Raw genomic sequence first — 16,037 nt, 5'->3', positions numbered from 1 at the left:
TCTTTTTGTAACTTAAGGTTTAGCCTAGAGGGATTCTCTATGTTTTGAATCTGATTACCCTGTAAGGTATTTACCATCCTGATTTTACAGAGGTGATTCTTTTCTTTTTTTTTTTAATTAAAATTCTTCTCTGATTACTTTTTCATTGTTCTTAAGATCCAAGGGTTTGGGTCTGTGTTCACCTATGCAAATTGGTGAGGATTTTTATCAAGCCTTCCCCAGGAAAGGGGATGTGGGGCTTGGGGGGGATGGTTGGGGGGAAAGACGTTTCCAAGCGGGCTCTCTCTCTGTTATATTTGTTAGACGCTTGGTGGTGGCAGCAAAAAAGTCCAGGGACAAAAGGTAAAATAGTTTGTACTTTGGGGAAGTTTTAACCTAAGCTGGTAAAAATAAGCTTAGGGGGTTTTTCATGCAGGTCCCCACATCTGTACCCTAGAGTACAGAGTGGGGACGGAACCTTGACAGTATAGAAAGTTTAATTAACATATAGACCTCTGCATCTATCTTGTCTCCATTTATGAGCAACGTAATACATAACAAGTCCTTTCTCTTTCAGGATGTGTCTTCTACACAGATATGTCTAAAAATTATGGATGAAAAAAGGAAACTAACACAGAATCTGATGAGAAACCATCTGTCCCTATATCCTACTCTGCTTTCTGTGTATGAACTACACTGTTATAACTTTTCGATCTTCTTTCCTATTTGACATAAACACATCTTGCTTCCCCTCACTTATTTACAATTACTCATTCAAACAGTGGACAGACTATTCCCTTACTTCCTACTTCCTTGCTGAATGCTGTTACTTTTTTGGATGCTTAAATTTATTGTTCTAGGATGTAGGTAAGTAAAGACTGAGATGTACTTCTGGAAGTATTACCTCATTTGAATTTTGCAGTGTCATGCATATCTACTTTCTTGTTACAGAAGAAACAGTAGAAAGTAGAGGGTATATCTGAAATTAATTGCCAGCTTTATATTTCAAAATAATAAGAATAAAGAGAGATACATTTAAAAACAAAACTATCTTATTGTTTTCCTTTTATCTCTAGGACTGGAGCTCAGCTGTTTTTCTCCTCTAACAGTTGATGATATCACAAACATACCAGGCCCTGTGTAATCTGGGAAAAGATGGATCCACATGTACAGGAAGTACACCTGATTTCTGCACAGCACTATGCTATTGCTGCAGCATGCTGAAATTTCTACAGAAGCTTTAATTAAATATAAAACAGCATTTTATTGAATTGAATATGAAAAATAATATGGGCACAGTATTCCTTGTGTTGGTTATTTTGATTGTAAATGTAATCTAATTTTGGGATTTTATTTCAATTTTACATTGCCCTAAAGTTTTCATTTTTTAGTGTGCCATGAAATTGTGCACTGACAGCACAAGCATGGAACTGCATTGTAGGGACATGCTGTCAAAGGGAGAGTTGGAGGTTGTGACAGTTGGATTTGAGGTAGCCCACATTATGTCTACACCACGCACCTTACAATGTGCCATTGCAGCTGCGCCATTGTAAGGGGTGCTGTGTAGCCGCTCTTTATCGCCAGTAGAGAGTCTTCTGGCGACAAAATAAAACCACCCCGAATGAGGGGCGGTAGCTTCATCAGTGGGAACATGGCTTCCGCCAATGAAGCACTGAATCAAGCTTTTCGTCGTTAAAACTTTTGTTGTTCTTGTGTTTTTGCAGATTAATGTTTCTACTAAAATAATCAGCAGTTAAATAATTAACTGGGCAGATTTTTTAAATTAGGTTTCAGGGTTGGTACTTCCCTTCAAGGTGAATGGCAGCAATTTATTTCTCTAAGGCTATTATTTCACACTGTTTGCAGACAAGTCAGCACTGCATTGGTTCACATTTGGAAGGTTAGTTTCACAACCATAAGGACTAGAAATTATATTTTTAAATGAAAACTTATATTGTACAGCCAAATCCTGTGGCAAGGAATGGATTCTGCACAAATTTTGCAATTAATTCTGGGTTTTTGAGTCACAAGGAAACCCTTCCAAAACATGGGGCTTCTTCTTCTTTGCAGGATAATTCAAGAATCCTAAGCACAGACCCTGGAAAGCAAGAGCAAATGACTTCAAAAATGTGTCATTTGAGTTTACGTATATATTTAGATAATGGATTTAGGAAATTAAAACTATTTTTAATATTTATTCATATAGTATTTATTCATCAGGAATACACTTCACCTTTAAGAGCCCTAGTTAAGTCTGTGAATACTGTAAAAAAATTGTGGTCAGAATCAGAGCTTTTCACAAATGACCTGGAACTCAGCTCAGATTATTCCTGAAATACTTAGGAGCTACACACCAGAATATTCAGTTGGAGATATGATGGGCTAATCAGGCTTGTATATCTAACAGTGCATACATTATCATCTGCTACTTTTATTGTGAGATACTCTTATTAACAAGAGGCATATATACTATATGTATCCTAAAACTAAGTTCCCTAAAAATTAATAATTTGATTTTCAATCAAAACAAACACTGCATAAGCTCACACAAGAGTAGACATCCATAAGTAAATACAACTTTACATTACTGAAAAAAACTTGACTAAACTTGGTTTCACCATAGCAATGGTAAATAAAAAAGTGACTACATACTATTTCTAAGGGCCAGATTTTGCCATCCTTACCCATACCAAGTAATAAGTTACTCCACAAGTAGTCCCACTAAAATCCACGGGGCTACTCACGGAGAAATGTGCTACTAAACACGAGTAAGGCTATTAGAATCTAGCCTCAAATAAATTTAATATCGAGTATTTACATGTTCATTACAAATAATTTCAAATTTTTTCTCCCGGCTATACCATAATACTAAAAGCCCACCTAAAAGTATAACAGGTCCGTTTTGTGTGGGAAGGACCTAAAAGGGAAGGTTCATGCATGTATCCTTGAGGAGAATTGTTTGTTTTTTTGAACACACACAAAAGCAAACTCTTTATGTGAAGAAAAATCCTGTTTGTGAAGCTTAAATTATATTTTGTAGTTTAGAAGAGATGGAACTATTTATTTAATTTTTCATAGATAGTTTTCCTCTAGGTTGCTTGATGCATACTCCATGTATGTACACAAAAATACTACATTTAAAATTTAGGCAGCAATTGGAAATATTGTTGACATAATGCCAATCAGTGACATTAGCAGACGTCTTAATGACTCTCTATCCTTTTATATTTAATAATACAGTTGTTAAAATTATTTAACGAAACATTGTTACATTAACTCAGATGCGTTAAGCATATAAAAGTTACAAGTTTAGAACATAAGACCATCCAAAACTAGTGTCAACTGCTTTACCCAGCATTGAGTCGGGTATTTTCAGACATGAACCAACTCCGGCCCACCAAAAAAAAAAAAAAAAAGAAAAGTATAAGTGGACCATGAAGAATTGGGAGAGGACATCAGAAGTTTTGAGCTAGTGTCATGTACTTCTCCTTTAAAGGTACAAATGGTAGGTCTATAAGAATCTAGATAATGTTGCCCTTTAAAAATAGTTTAAACTATTACTAGTGCAATTATTCAAAACCTCTTCTGAAAATTACACTATTGCTAATGTTTATAGGCAGTAAGAATGTTTTTAAATTAGTTTTCTTCTTTAAACACATTGATATTTACTGTTCATCAACTCAATCTTAATTATTCCACATCTGTGGGTAACAGTGCTTTGAGTAGTAATGCTTAGATAATACAATAACAGGCATAAAAATAAGAGAAATTCTCACTGCTTTACCTAAAGTCATTAAAATTATTTTTTTGCTTGTTCTTTTAAAATTATACTACATTTGTATACACAGTAAATGCTGCAGTACTGCTATGTTATTGAAGATAGAGTTTTAATTCCTGTTACTATCTATGGGTTTGATCATGGGAGGTACTGAGTAACATCAGCACCCATTGAAGTTGAAGAGGCTTTGCACCTCACAGGAGTAGACCCTATATTTGCATACTTTTCTTGCAATGTTCTAGTAAAATTTACTATAAACTCTTGCTTTCATGGTCTAACAATATGGTACAAACTCCGCGTTCCATGTAAAACGTAATAGACTTCTGTCCCAAATACCTCCTTTCCTTCTCATTGTCAAGAACATTTAACATAAATCTTCTCCATTGCTTCCTCCTGCTAGTTCTCAGCAAGAAAGTTGATATTGTTCAGCATAGTGAAAGCACTGCTTTAAAAGCCAGTCTGCTCATTAAATTATTCTGCTGGCTGTGTGTTCTCATTAAAAATGTATAAAGATCAGATAATTGCAGTAAGTATTGTTAACCTTGATTTTCCTGTTTTAGATCAAGGTTCTACTTTTAAACCTAAAACAAAGACCTGGAAATGGCAGGGAAAATGTTCAACTAAACAACATCATCTAAAACTCTTTAGAAGCTTGCCTTAAGAACACAGGGAATCACTGTGTATTGAAAAAATACTTATAGTCCTTTATACAAGTCATAGTGGAATGAAGTATCAATCTCATTGTAAAGCTGTTTCCAATCTTACAGACAATTATATTTTTAGTTCAGACCTTATACTGGCAGTTGCTTAGAAGAGACATGTTCCAATTCCATCTGAATCTTCAAACATATGTATTGTAAACTTTATTGATTTTTAGGTTAACCAATTGCTTTTATCAAAACAAGCAACCACTAACAGATGAAAACCCAGCTAATAATCCAATTAGGCTAACAGTATTTTTTGAAACATACCAACCCATTTCCTTTTTTAAATGGTGTTATTTTGAATGAAACATACATATACTTGTGTTCTATTTCTCAAGAGAACAATTTACATTTTAAAATTTAATTCACTCATACAAGATCATATAAAATTCACATTTCACCTCCAAGAACTATATATGCCTGGAGAAACCTTGTTTCCTTGACTCCCCCAAGCAACACATATGGTATGCAGCATACTGCAGCAAACTCTTTAAACATTCAATAAAAGACAATGATCCTCTTACCTTGTTTAGCTCTGTCTATTCGACACATTTACAATGTGAACGGAAACGTATATGATATGATCAAACGGCCACATCTTTTCCATTGCACTATGCTGATGAGTAGTTTTCATGTACAATAATTATCACCCTATTTTTTTGTACTCTGAAAGCCTTATCTGGGAATTTTCTCTCAGATGATGAAGCAAAGACACAGCCTGAACTCTGTTGCTGAAAGACTGCAGCCCTTCCTTCTAGCAAATCCCTCCCAGCATATGGTACCCAATCACACACAAGTTCGTCAGTTCTACTGGTCTTAAACTGGTTGTAATAGGATGATTGACAAGGCAACACAGCACTTCTAAAGTGTAAAAACAATGCATCCATACTGATGAACAAGAAATTTCCCTCTCACAGGAAAGCAGTGTTACCAAGGAGATAAAGTGACACCTATATGAAACAAACCACCACCATCATACCTGCAGTCAACATTTGCTATGGTATGGTCTGAAAAAGCTTGTATTAACACGAAAATGTATTATAGAAAATAAACAGAATTGTACAAGGGAAGCAATGATTCATCTGTTTTGTTATTGAGATTTATTCATGCACTGTATTCCAAATAATTTAGCCTTCAAGTTTTTTTTAAAAAAAATACAACCAAAAAACATCTGTGCTGAAACATAAATATGTTTACATCTCAATACTGTATAACTTTACTGTTTCTGATATATATGGTATCTTTCACAAGATATCAGACTTTTGTGTACAGTTATGGAACACTTACAATAAAAATGCAATCAATAATATATTATCATTTTAATATACTTGGCAGACATAAGGCCAGGGTCAGCAGTCCCCGAACTATGTTCAGTTTGATTAGAATGCAAGTGCTGTCCATTTGTAGTGAGGGTCACGCATGTCATTTATAAAGACTCTTATAAGATAGCAATCGTCTTAAGTCAAAACTTTAACACTTTGATTGCTGGACCTTCTACATGAAGCAATAGAGGTGCTAAATCATGTACCAGCTTCCTCACTTTGAAACACAAATGCTGCTAGAATGCCATTACGTTCTACTGCAACAGAAAACAGCAGCAAAAGAGGACAGTGAATGAAGGGTTATGTTTTAAAATTAGGAACATGAACTTTCAATTCAATTAAAAGCTAAACATGTGAAAATATAAGAACTCTACAGTAGTGCTGCACTATAAACAAAAGTGTATCCATTTTAGAAAAATACATTAAGCCAAATATATTTAAAACTGTATAAAAAGACTAAATATACGAATAGACAAGGCAAAAAACAAAGCTCTCATTCATTTAAAAGTTGCAACCCAAGACCCCTTTGTTTATTATTGACTGTTTTGCATATCTGAAATGAAGCATTTCCAAAATCCATTCTTCTTCTATCCCTACAGTTAAAACTTTCTTCAGGCCTCATCACCTCTCCTCTTAATTACTGCAATCTTCTCCTTTCTGCCCTCCATAAAATGCAAATTGCCCTACCCTTGCCCATCAAAGCTGCTGTGACTATCTTCTTTGCCCACCAATCTGACCACAACTCCACCCCTTCTTCCCTTTGTATCCCTACACTGGCTTCCCCTCCACCAGTGCATCAAGTCCAAGCTTCTTATCCCAGCCTTCTGGCATATCTCTGCTCCCTTTCCTCTCTGTCCACCCTGGCCTCTTTTCTGAAACAGCCCCTACATTCTATCAAAGATGAAAGCTTTAAAGTCCTATTTATTCTCTTTTCCCATATGCATCTCCCCATGTTCTTTCACAATAACCCCTGCAACAAGCACATCCTTCCCAAACTGGTTCACAGGCCATATATTCTCTCCACATCTAGGTACCTCCTTGAGACCCACCTCTGCAACCATTTGAATCCAACAAGTTTGTGGATTTCAGAGTAACAGCCATGTTAGTCTGTATTCGCAAAAAGAAAAGGAGTACTTGTGGCACCTTAGAGACTAACCAATTTTGTGGAGTTACTGGAGATAGCCTATGTTATAGGTGGAGCTAGCAGCATCGCCTATTACATGACCATGTTTTCAGATTCTTGTAACAGTGCCAAACTTTAATCAGTTGGGCTGAATTTCTCCATCCTGAGCATCCGCCTCAGGTTGCAGTGGGTTGGTTCCCCCTCATTTGTTTGGTTTCATTTGTTTGTTTTTTGAAACGTTTCAGCCAAAATGGGTCAGTTATTTCTAAGAACAAGCTTAGGAGAACACATGTTTTGCCATGTTAAAAAAATCCTTATAGCCATTTTGTTGAGGTCTAGCACCCCTATACTCTGGACAAGGACCTTTAAATTTGGCAGGCAACTGGCCTTTGTACCAAGGATGCATCTTTTGCTGTTCCAATGAACACCTGCCCAAAATTTGGCCAAGTTATAGACCTTTGGACAAATTCAGTTTTCACAGGTCAGAGCTTCACTGCTAAAATCTCCAAAGATTCCATCCATGCTGAGCATGCTCCTTCTCCTGTATGCGACTGTACTGCACACATGCCATCTCCATAGCTCAATTCAGCATGTTCCAGTCTGGGGATACAGGTGCTCAGAACTTTCCCTGCAATTGCTCTTCAGGGCTAGGGTGAAGAGACTCTTCTGTACTCTCATTGACTCTCCCGCTGACGCCTAGGCAATGTGAAGGAGGAAGGTGCCTGTGAATACTGAGGGAACAAGAGCCAAAGCAGATGTGGTGGAGTGAAGGAGTCAAGTGGGCCAAGCAGCCATGGGCAGGGTGGGGGAGAGGGAGACTGAGGACTGGGAAAAGAAAGATGGAGGGGAAGAACTGAGATCCTGCAGGGGGCTCTGTGCCACTGTAGCTCTTGTAGTGTAGACACTTGCTACAGCAGCGAGAGGGGCTTTTCCTTTACTGTAGTAAATCCACTCCTTCAAGAAGCAATAAGGAAGTCAATGGAAAAATTCTTCCATCTATCTAGTGGTGTTTACACCAGGTCTCATGTTGACTTGACTGTGTCTCTGTGAGGTGTAATTCACATCCCTGAATGATGTAGCTAAGTTGATCTAAGTTACAGAAGCAGACCAGGCCTCAATTTAAATCAAGAGTTACATATGTTCCTCTGACAGCTCTCAGGGGCATTAATAAAATATGGAATTGTTTTGCACTCTTATTCTCTGGTAACACTTCTGTTAAAAGGTACTATAAAGCTCCTGATATAATATTATCTAGGGCTAAGAGTAATTTGTTTTTAGGTACCTATGTTGCATGCATATACTATGGCAATTGCACGCCTACCTGACCATGCATTTTACTATGTTCCGTAGTGGCTTTTAAGTGCCCAAGACTACTTGGTGTCAGTAGGGGACTTTTTCCTCCAAAAATTTCCCCACTGCTACTACTAAAGGAGCATCTCATCCTTGGAAGCAATGGTGGGAGTGTGGACATAGACAGGACTCCAGGCTGCTGCTGGCATTTTAAACCCAGTGTTACCTAAGTTTACTTTGTGCAGGTATGCACAACACAGTGGCCACCAGGTCCTTGTTTATGTAAGCGCTAACTGTAACACCGGAGCAGTTGAACTGCTAGTAGTAATAGTTTAAAAATGTAGGAAGAGTTTTTTAATATAGATAAGGTCCCAAGTCAGACAGTGGTCTGGGGGAAATGACCATCTAATTGAAGAGATACTGTCACATCTTACTTGAACAAAAACTTAGGTTTTATACAACTTTTTTTCTTAATTCCAGCTGAAGTCTCCTTGTTAACAAAAGATTTCCTCTACAGTGTTTATCATCCAAACATGGCAATATTTTTCCTGCAGGAGAGCCAGTGAAACAGACTACTTTATTTCCATTATGAGAGATTCTCCATGCTGAAAGATAATGCAAAATGTGAAGAGACATCACAGTGAAAAACAAACTTGTGTTCTGAAGTTTCACTTAATAACTGAAATTATAATAATGTTGATAAGAACACCTATATTTTTAAAATATGGGATTAGATTCTTAGCTGATGTAAATTGGTATAGTTCCACTATCAATTTATACCAGGTTGGGATCTGGCCCCATATTTTTGAAACATAGATTTTTGTCCATTTACTTCAGCTGAGAATCTTGCTCATGATTATTAAACTGTGAGTGTTCCTTTAAGTATAGAAATGCATATTCAACATAATTGACTAAAACTTAGTCATTGTATTTGCGCACACACTCTTATCTTCCAAACTGCTCAACAACTCTCTGGTTTGCTACAAAATTAATTGTAAAAGGAGAATTTTTGCAGGCCAACTAATTTCTTATTGAAGCAGTTAATGTAAGATAGATAATATATAACAAACCCTTTAAAATAATGAATGTTGGGACTATTAATAGATTTATACAAGATCTGAGATTTGGAGAACAATTCTTGTTTTCTTTGAAACAACTGAAAATGCTGTTTATAATTCAATAAAACATCAGTCTGAAAATCAATCCTCAAGAGTTATCAAAACTGAGAACAAACATGAATTGTATTTCTTTATCCATTTCAGAACAGAGCCTTCCAACTATAGTCCTGTTTCCTTTAGTGCCATGCCATCTAATTAAATGTGAAACAAAAATTCTTAGCTAGCTTCAGCTGTTGCACATTATGCAGCAACACAGTTTTATGACTCACAATGAATCACACAAAAGTACAAATACTACTTAAGACAGCCATGTAAACAGTAAGTCAGTGAGCCAGGGCTTGACAAATGCATTTACCAATGGTAAGTACAAAAGTTCCCTCATTAGCTGGCACATTATCCCAATGTTTGTATAGTACTCTGCACAATGAGGAACAATCTGATTGAGGACTGAGTGCTAATCTTAACACAAATAATGCACAACCAAAACTTTCTTAAAAATAAACAAAAAAACCCCCATGTTTGTAGCCTGTAAGGTTGTGAAGAAAACCTTTCAAATGTGAACTGAATGTAAATTAATCAATGTAGCACTTGTCTACAGAGAGAGTTTAGTCCACACTAATTTGAGTTACTGCGGATTGAAAATGCCTGCATACACACAATGCAAACCCTTAAAGTGCACTAACTCCCTACTCGGTGCAAATTCTGGAGTCTTCTTTCAAACTATACTAAATTTGATGTGAATTGAGTTAGTGCACACTTACTTTTCATGTGCACATAATGCTTCTTCCTCACGACTTTGGCAGTATTCCAACTGCTTTCCTACACTGCTTTTGTGGGTGTCCATGACTGACTTGTTTATCTGTGTAGCCTCCACTACTCCAGGGTCAAGTTGACCGGATGTATAAAAACTGGCATGGGACCAGAATCGGCCCATTTGCTCCAGGATTCAAATATGTCAGAATAACAGCATTATAGTGCTATTACTCCAGCAGTCTTACAACATGCCTCGAGCAGTCTTCTGGAGCCATGGTGAGATCCTGAATCTCCTTGCTATCTGAGAACAAGCAACTGTGCAGGCAACTCTTGTGACCAACCACCGCAATAAGAAACATTTTGTGGGGTTCTCAAAGCTGATGCCTGAGAAGGGTCACAGCTAGGATGCCTATCAGTGCAGTATAAAGAGTGAACGGACCAAAAAACCATAACGGATAACAAAAAAGCCTAGTGGCCTGCTTGTGTCCAGTCCATGTTATGGACAATTGGGCAGGAGTTTTTGCTGGAACACCTCAACAGAACCCTGGACCCTTGTGGACAGTGGTACTCCGCCACTTCCACCACCGAGGACACTAGGGCCCCTGCAGACGAGTGGGACAGTGAAGAGATCTCCCCGAACAGCCAAGCTCTCTTCGGAACTCACAGCTGCCAAATTCCCAGCCCCAAAACCAGCCCAGAGCACAGGAGGAAGATCCTATATAGGTATGTGGATACTGAAGATCCACATACCTATCTTCAATTTATTATTATGCTATACTGCTGTGTTAACTTCAGTATCAGGTGCCTCGCAGCCGCTGCCATAACTGATAAATGCGAGCTGGAAACCTTCCCAAGTCTCCATCCCCCTTCCTCCCCCAATGCTGTTTGCCTTCATACTGCCCCAACCCCTCCCGCAACACAATTTCAAAATGGTGGCTGGGCCAGCCGGGTAATCAGCTTCTATCTTGTGCTGAAGCCCTATCCATTATCTGTTTTCAAACCCATCCACTCCCACCTATTAATTTCTTTCTCCCTCTCCACATCGCTCCTTCCTGGCAAATGCTGCATCCCACCCCCACACTCCTAACTCCATTCACATGCTCAAAACTTGCAAGGTGCAGGCACAGACAACCTTTACTTCCGCGCCGCTGCCTTCCCACAGAACATTTAATAATGATACTATTTAGTTGTGAGAAATTCAAATGTTTATTGAGACAGCTGTTACAGGAAAAAAGTTTAGTAAGTATTCACAGCTTACATGAGGTATACCTAGGTGTGGGCATTCAGGCTACTGCTCCCTGCTCAGGCACAAACAACCTGGTTCACGGATTTGTACAGGAAAAGACATTGAGGTTAGGAGTAGCACACCCAGGCAGCTCTTAATTGCTTTTCATCGGGTTACACATTTCATGGGGGGGTGGGGGGGGAAGGACTGGGAGCAGTAAAGGTTTCAAATAATCAGTACGGACCTCAGGCTATTTTCTCTGCACTTTCTGCATGTCTGCAGGGGACATTAAACAGAATATAAGGCTGAGAAATTGCTCAACTTTAATCCGGACATTCTGTGGGACAGCTGCACTGTCCTTGACATAGCTCACAACTCCTCCTGCTCCTGCAGCTTTACAGGGGAACCATCTAGGTAACTTCACAGCATCTCTCACTGGTCTGCGCTTTTTACCTTTCTGAATAAGACCATTCTCTGCCTCTTAGTCACCTGCCTCTCTGTCATCAGGAGTCAGGACAGTCTAACAGAGATACAGAGGGGACTACTATCCTGCCCCCACTAACCTCTCAGACCCCATATAGTAACTGGAGACCCTAACCAGGAACATCTCAATCTTGCCCTCATGCACACGTCACTTACCGTCTGAGGTTTCCCAAGTCTGGGATGAACTCAGGGAATGGAATTCAGAAACAGAGCACTAAAAAAATGCTAGGATTATGTCTATGAATATAGTTGTAATATGAATAAAAACTGCTTGCTTTTTTCTCTACTCCCCAGGCACTTCCAGCAGCAACACCCTCCAGGACAGGGCCTTTATCAGCAGCTGTCCAACCTGAAGGGGAAGAAATAGAAGTCTAAGAGTGAGATGTTTGGAGCTCTCCTTACAGGCTCACCAAAAAAAAAAAAAGAGAAAGAAAGAAAGAAAAAAACAGAACTACAGAGAGCTGGATGGTGTTTTTGAAATCTGAGTGGGAGAAAGACGGGCAACTATCCAGAGACAGAAATTAAGTGGCTTGGGACAGCGCTGCCATAACCGGAAATATCCTGTAGAAAGACAGGCATAAAAAAAGTAATTACTAGAGGCAATGCACAGGCGCACTGTTCTGCTAGAACAGATGCTGCTCTTAGGCCCTCAGTCAATGCAGTGCCCTCAACAAGGACTGAGCCATGTTCTGAAGCCCCTGGATAATACAGGGTATTGGGAACACCAGAAGATGTTCCCTGCTGTAGCCCTACAGCTGTACTTGGCACTGAGTCCCAACTCTCAACTCCAGAAAAACAAGCAGCAGCAAAAGCAAGACGTTTACTCACCTGAGAAAAGGAGTGTGCCTCCCACCCATTGTTGTGTGCTGCCCCCTTCCACCATTCTGATTTCAATTTCAGACTTCTTCATGTTAAAGCTGTGTTTCATGTTGTTACAATCACTACAAGCAAAATTGGTAACGTTTTCCAAGTATTATTTTGGCTGTTATGTACTGGCATAACTTGTGCAATAAAAACATTAAAAAGTCACAAAGACTCTGCAGGGCATGGAACAAGAAACAAATGTTCACAACTCATAGGTTTTTATAGAAGTACAAAAGCACAGACACAAGATACACAGTGCAACAACATGCTACTTCTGCAACCCATGAAAGCAACTCCAATGCTCACAATTCAACACTGCTCGCAGCACCACCGCCCCCCCCAACTGGGATAAGTGCTGGACATACATTTCCACATTTGAGCCTGGGGCCTGAAAAAGAAAGAACAAGGCACCCCTAACAGAATTGGCCTAGTGGTTTATGCTTTCTGGCAGAAACCTTAACGGCTGCTCATACTGCCAAGCAAGTCTCTGCACCTCAGCCTCCCACCCATTGTTAAGACTCTCCTCCTTCCTCTCACAAATACTGTGCAAAAATACAACACAGAGATATAACCCTAGGAAAACTTTGTTCTGCCATAAATTTATGTCTAGCCATAAGACAGCACTGCCCTGCTTTCAGATGGCCAAATGCCCACTCTACTGTCATTCTGCAACTATGCACACAATCGTTATTGCTGTCTGTCCACGTGGCCTGTAAACTACTTCATTAGCTACAAAAGCAGAGGATAAATTGGTCTCCCCAGATAACCAGAGCAATCTCCACACCATTAATATCCATAGTGATCCTGGGAGCAAACTATCCATTATGCATTAAGGTAAACAAGCATGGGTTCTGAAAGATCCTAGCATCGTGGACCTTTGCAAACTACCCTACATTTAGGTTTGTAAACCTGCCGCAGTGGTCAGCCAGGCCTTGGAGCACCATGGAGAAATACCTCTTTCAGGTTCTAAACTCCGAAGCCGAATGTGGGGGAAAATGATAGGCACACACGTGTCTCATCAATTGCCCCAATACAATTTGGGAATTCCATCCATGAAAAGCAGTAAATCTCATGTGCATTACCAAACTTCATAATCCAGTGAAACAATACCTTCTGCATGGCAGCACACACCTGCATGACAACAGCCCAAGTCATCTATTTCTCCAGGACAGCAATTCAAAAATGGCACTAGCCTACCCAAAAAGGCAGGAAGTATGGGACAGAAAGTGGATTTTTTGGAGTTTGACCCCAAATCCCAGAGATCCATTGGCCTCCACCACCTTATCCCACAACTGGAGTGAGAAAAAACCCAGAATGCACATAGCTCAGTGGCAAAGTAAAGCATTTTGGGGATACCCTCCTGAAATGCTGCATGCTTAGTGTACACCAAACCCCTGCTGTGTGTACACAATGACGCAAACTGAAAGAGTACAGCTTTCCTGTGTACACCCTTTTAGCATGCCTACATATTGTGTACCAACTGCAGTGCCCCAACTCAGTGCAAACTAAATCTCCCGTATAGAGAAGCCCATAGTGTTGTCTTCCTGGGTCCTGTAGGGAACTCACACAGCCAGTGCAGGGTTTGTAATTGAACTGGTATAGCTCACCCCATATTGGGTGTTGCCCACCAGAGGCCATTCCATACCTGCTATGTAAGAACTCAGCTAGTGCCACTCAGTGTCTGCTCAACACAAAGGCTGCTCCTTACCCATTAGGTGCTGTGTTGTGTTCTCGGAATAAACGTGATGCTGCCTCAGCTGAATCTGAGCTTATTGTGAGTGTTACCCTTTTCCACGACAGGTCGACAGACGGACAACTGGAAACAATGCAAAGGGGTGAACTGTCCATATTCCGGATCTTTACCCTACTGAACAACAGAGATGTATAGTGAGAGGTTCTTCCTGAAAGACCACCTTCGCCTCAGCTCTCTGCTTCTGTTCAAACCAGATACAAGAAGAAAAAAATCTGATGAATCCATCTAATAGGAGGATCTGCTGGCTCCCACCCCTAAAATCCCCTTAGCTGTACACAATAACATTGCTTTAGTTTTCAGAGCATGTGTTTCTGCTGCATGTGCTCCCCAATTCCAGCTCCACATCTTGGGAAGCAAAAATCGTGTTGATTCCACATGATGGCCCCCAAGGCTATGCAGTAAGAGCAGGATTTGCCTGCAATCAAGGTTATGAATTACCTTCATTTTACTAAATTGGGTGTTAATTCTGAAGTATTTCCATTACCTAGTTTTACCTTCAAAAGAATGTATGTGCTTGTATCTTCTGTGAGGCTTCAGCTGTCCACCTCTTATCCACTGCAAATTCTGCATGAACTTTAAGCAATGTCAATAGTCAGCATGAATCTTAGGCTAGAGGTCTAGTGGACGATTATCGAATAACCCATTAAATCTAAAAGCAAGTTCTTCTAAGTATTTATTCAGCTCCAAATCCAAAAAGAAAAAAGATGACACCTAACCAACCATATTTTAAAATTTCCTCCTTCATTTAGTAAGAAAAATATTGACTCACTTTAGCAAACTGATTCAACTCATTTTAAAAACTATTCTATTGTTTTCATGCACTCTTGGGATGTAGATTTAAAATATAAAATTTATACAGATACATATTGGTGTGTGTCATTTCTGCAGGTAGGCACTATGTTCTTATAAACTGCCACTGAACATATCAGTCTGGGCCTGCTGTGTTGCACCCAGGTTAGGTGCTCAGGGATGTACACTGGACACAGCCAGCAAGCCTCCCTGGTTTGTTCTATCAGCAGAGGGAACAGCTATCACGTAACAGAAAATGAGAGTCAACTGGCTAGTTTTGTTTTTTTGAAAGTGAGATATGGAGGGGTGGACTCCTGGGCCTTTACAGTGACTGGCAGCCTGTACTTACGAGATGGGAGAACCCAAGGTGATTAACAGGTTATCTTAGCAGGGAGGACAGGCATAGGGTATTTAAATACAAGGTTTTCTTTCTTTCTCAGAGGTGAGGGTAGGAGAAAGCTAGGACTTCTAACCAGCAAAGAGACATCTGGTTAACAGGCTGCTCGGGGCAGTTTACCAGTTTGGGTACACTTAAGCAAATTTTTCTTTCTGTCATGCTAGTTTTATATGCATTTAAATAAATCACTATTGTTTGGTTTTGCACCAAACTAATTCTCATCCCAAAAAAATGCCCTTTTGATTTAGCTTGCTTGACTGATTGCTGTGAAGTACCAGAGTACTTTGTATAGCGTCTTTCATATATTAAATTACCTATGATCTCTTGCGTAATTACTCTACAGAGTAATAGCCACATGCACAATCATCTACCTTCATCTGTTCCTGTTACCACCTTAGGTCGATGGAAATATATACCTTGTCTACACTTGCAGTGGCATGTTGGGTACGTTAGTAACAC

The 16,037-nt window shown here is 39.5% G+C and overlaps 1 protein-coding gene across 1 annotated transcript in view; it reads right to left on the bottom strand.

Moving 5' to 3' along the window:
- The window catches only part of MBNL2 (muscleblind like splicing regulator 2), a 159,024-nt gene extending 150,369 nt beyond the window's left edge, over nt 1-8,655 (bottom strand). Inside the window, exon 1 of the mRNA XM_073348166.1 lies at nt 8,631-8,655. The gene's annotated coding sequence lies outside the window, so the exon portion shown is untranslated. The remainder of the gene's footprint in view (nt 1-8,630) is intronic.
- Between the last annotated feature and the right edge of the window lie 7,382 nt (nt 8,656-16,037).

Source organism: Lepidochelys kempii, chromosome 1 (assembly GCF_965140265.1).
Source record: "Lepidochelys kempii isolate rLepKem1 chromosome 1, rLepKem1.hap2, whole genome shotgun sequence".
Classification (NCBI taxonomy): Eukaryota; Metazoa; Chordata; order Testudines; family Cheloniidae; genus Lepidochelys; species Lepidochelys kempii.
The sequence above is the reverse complement of the archived record's forward strand: the minus strand, read 5'-3'. Positions and strand labels throughout refer to the sequence as shown.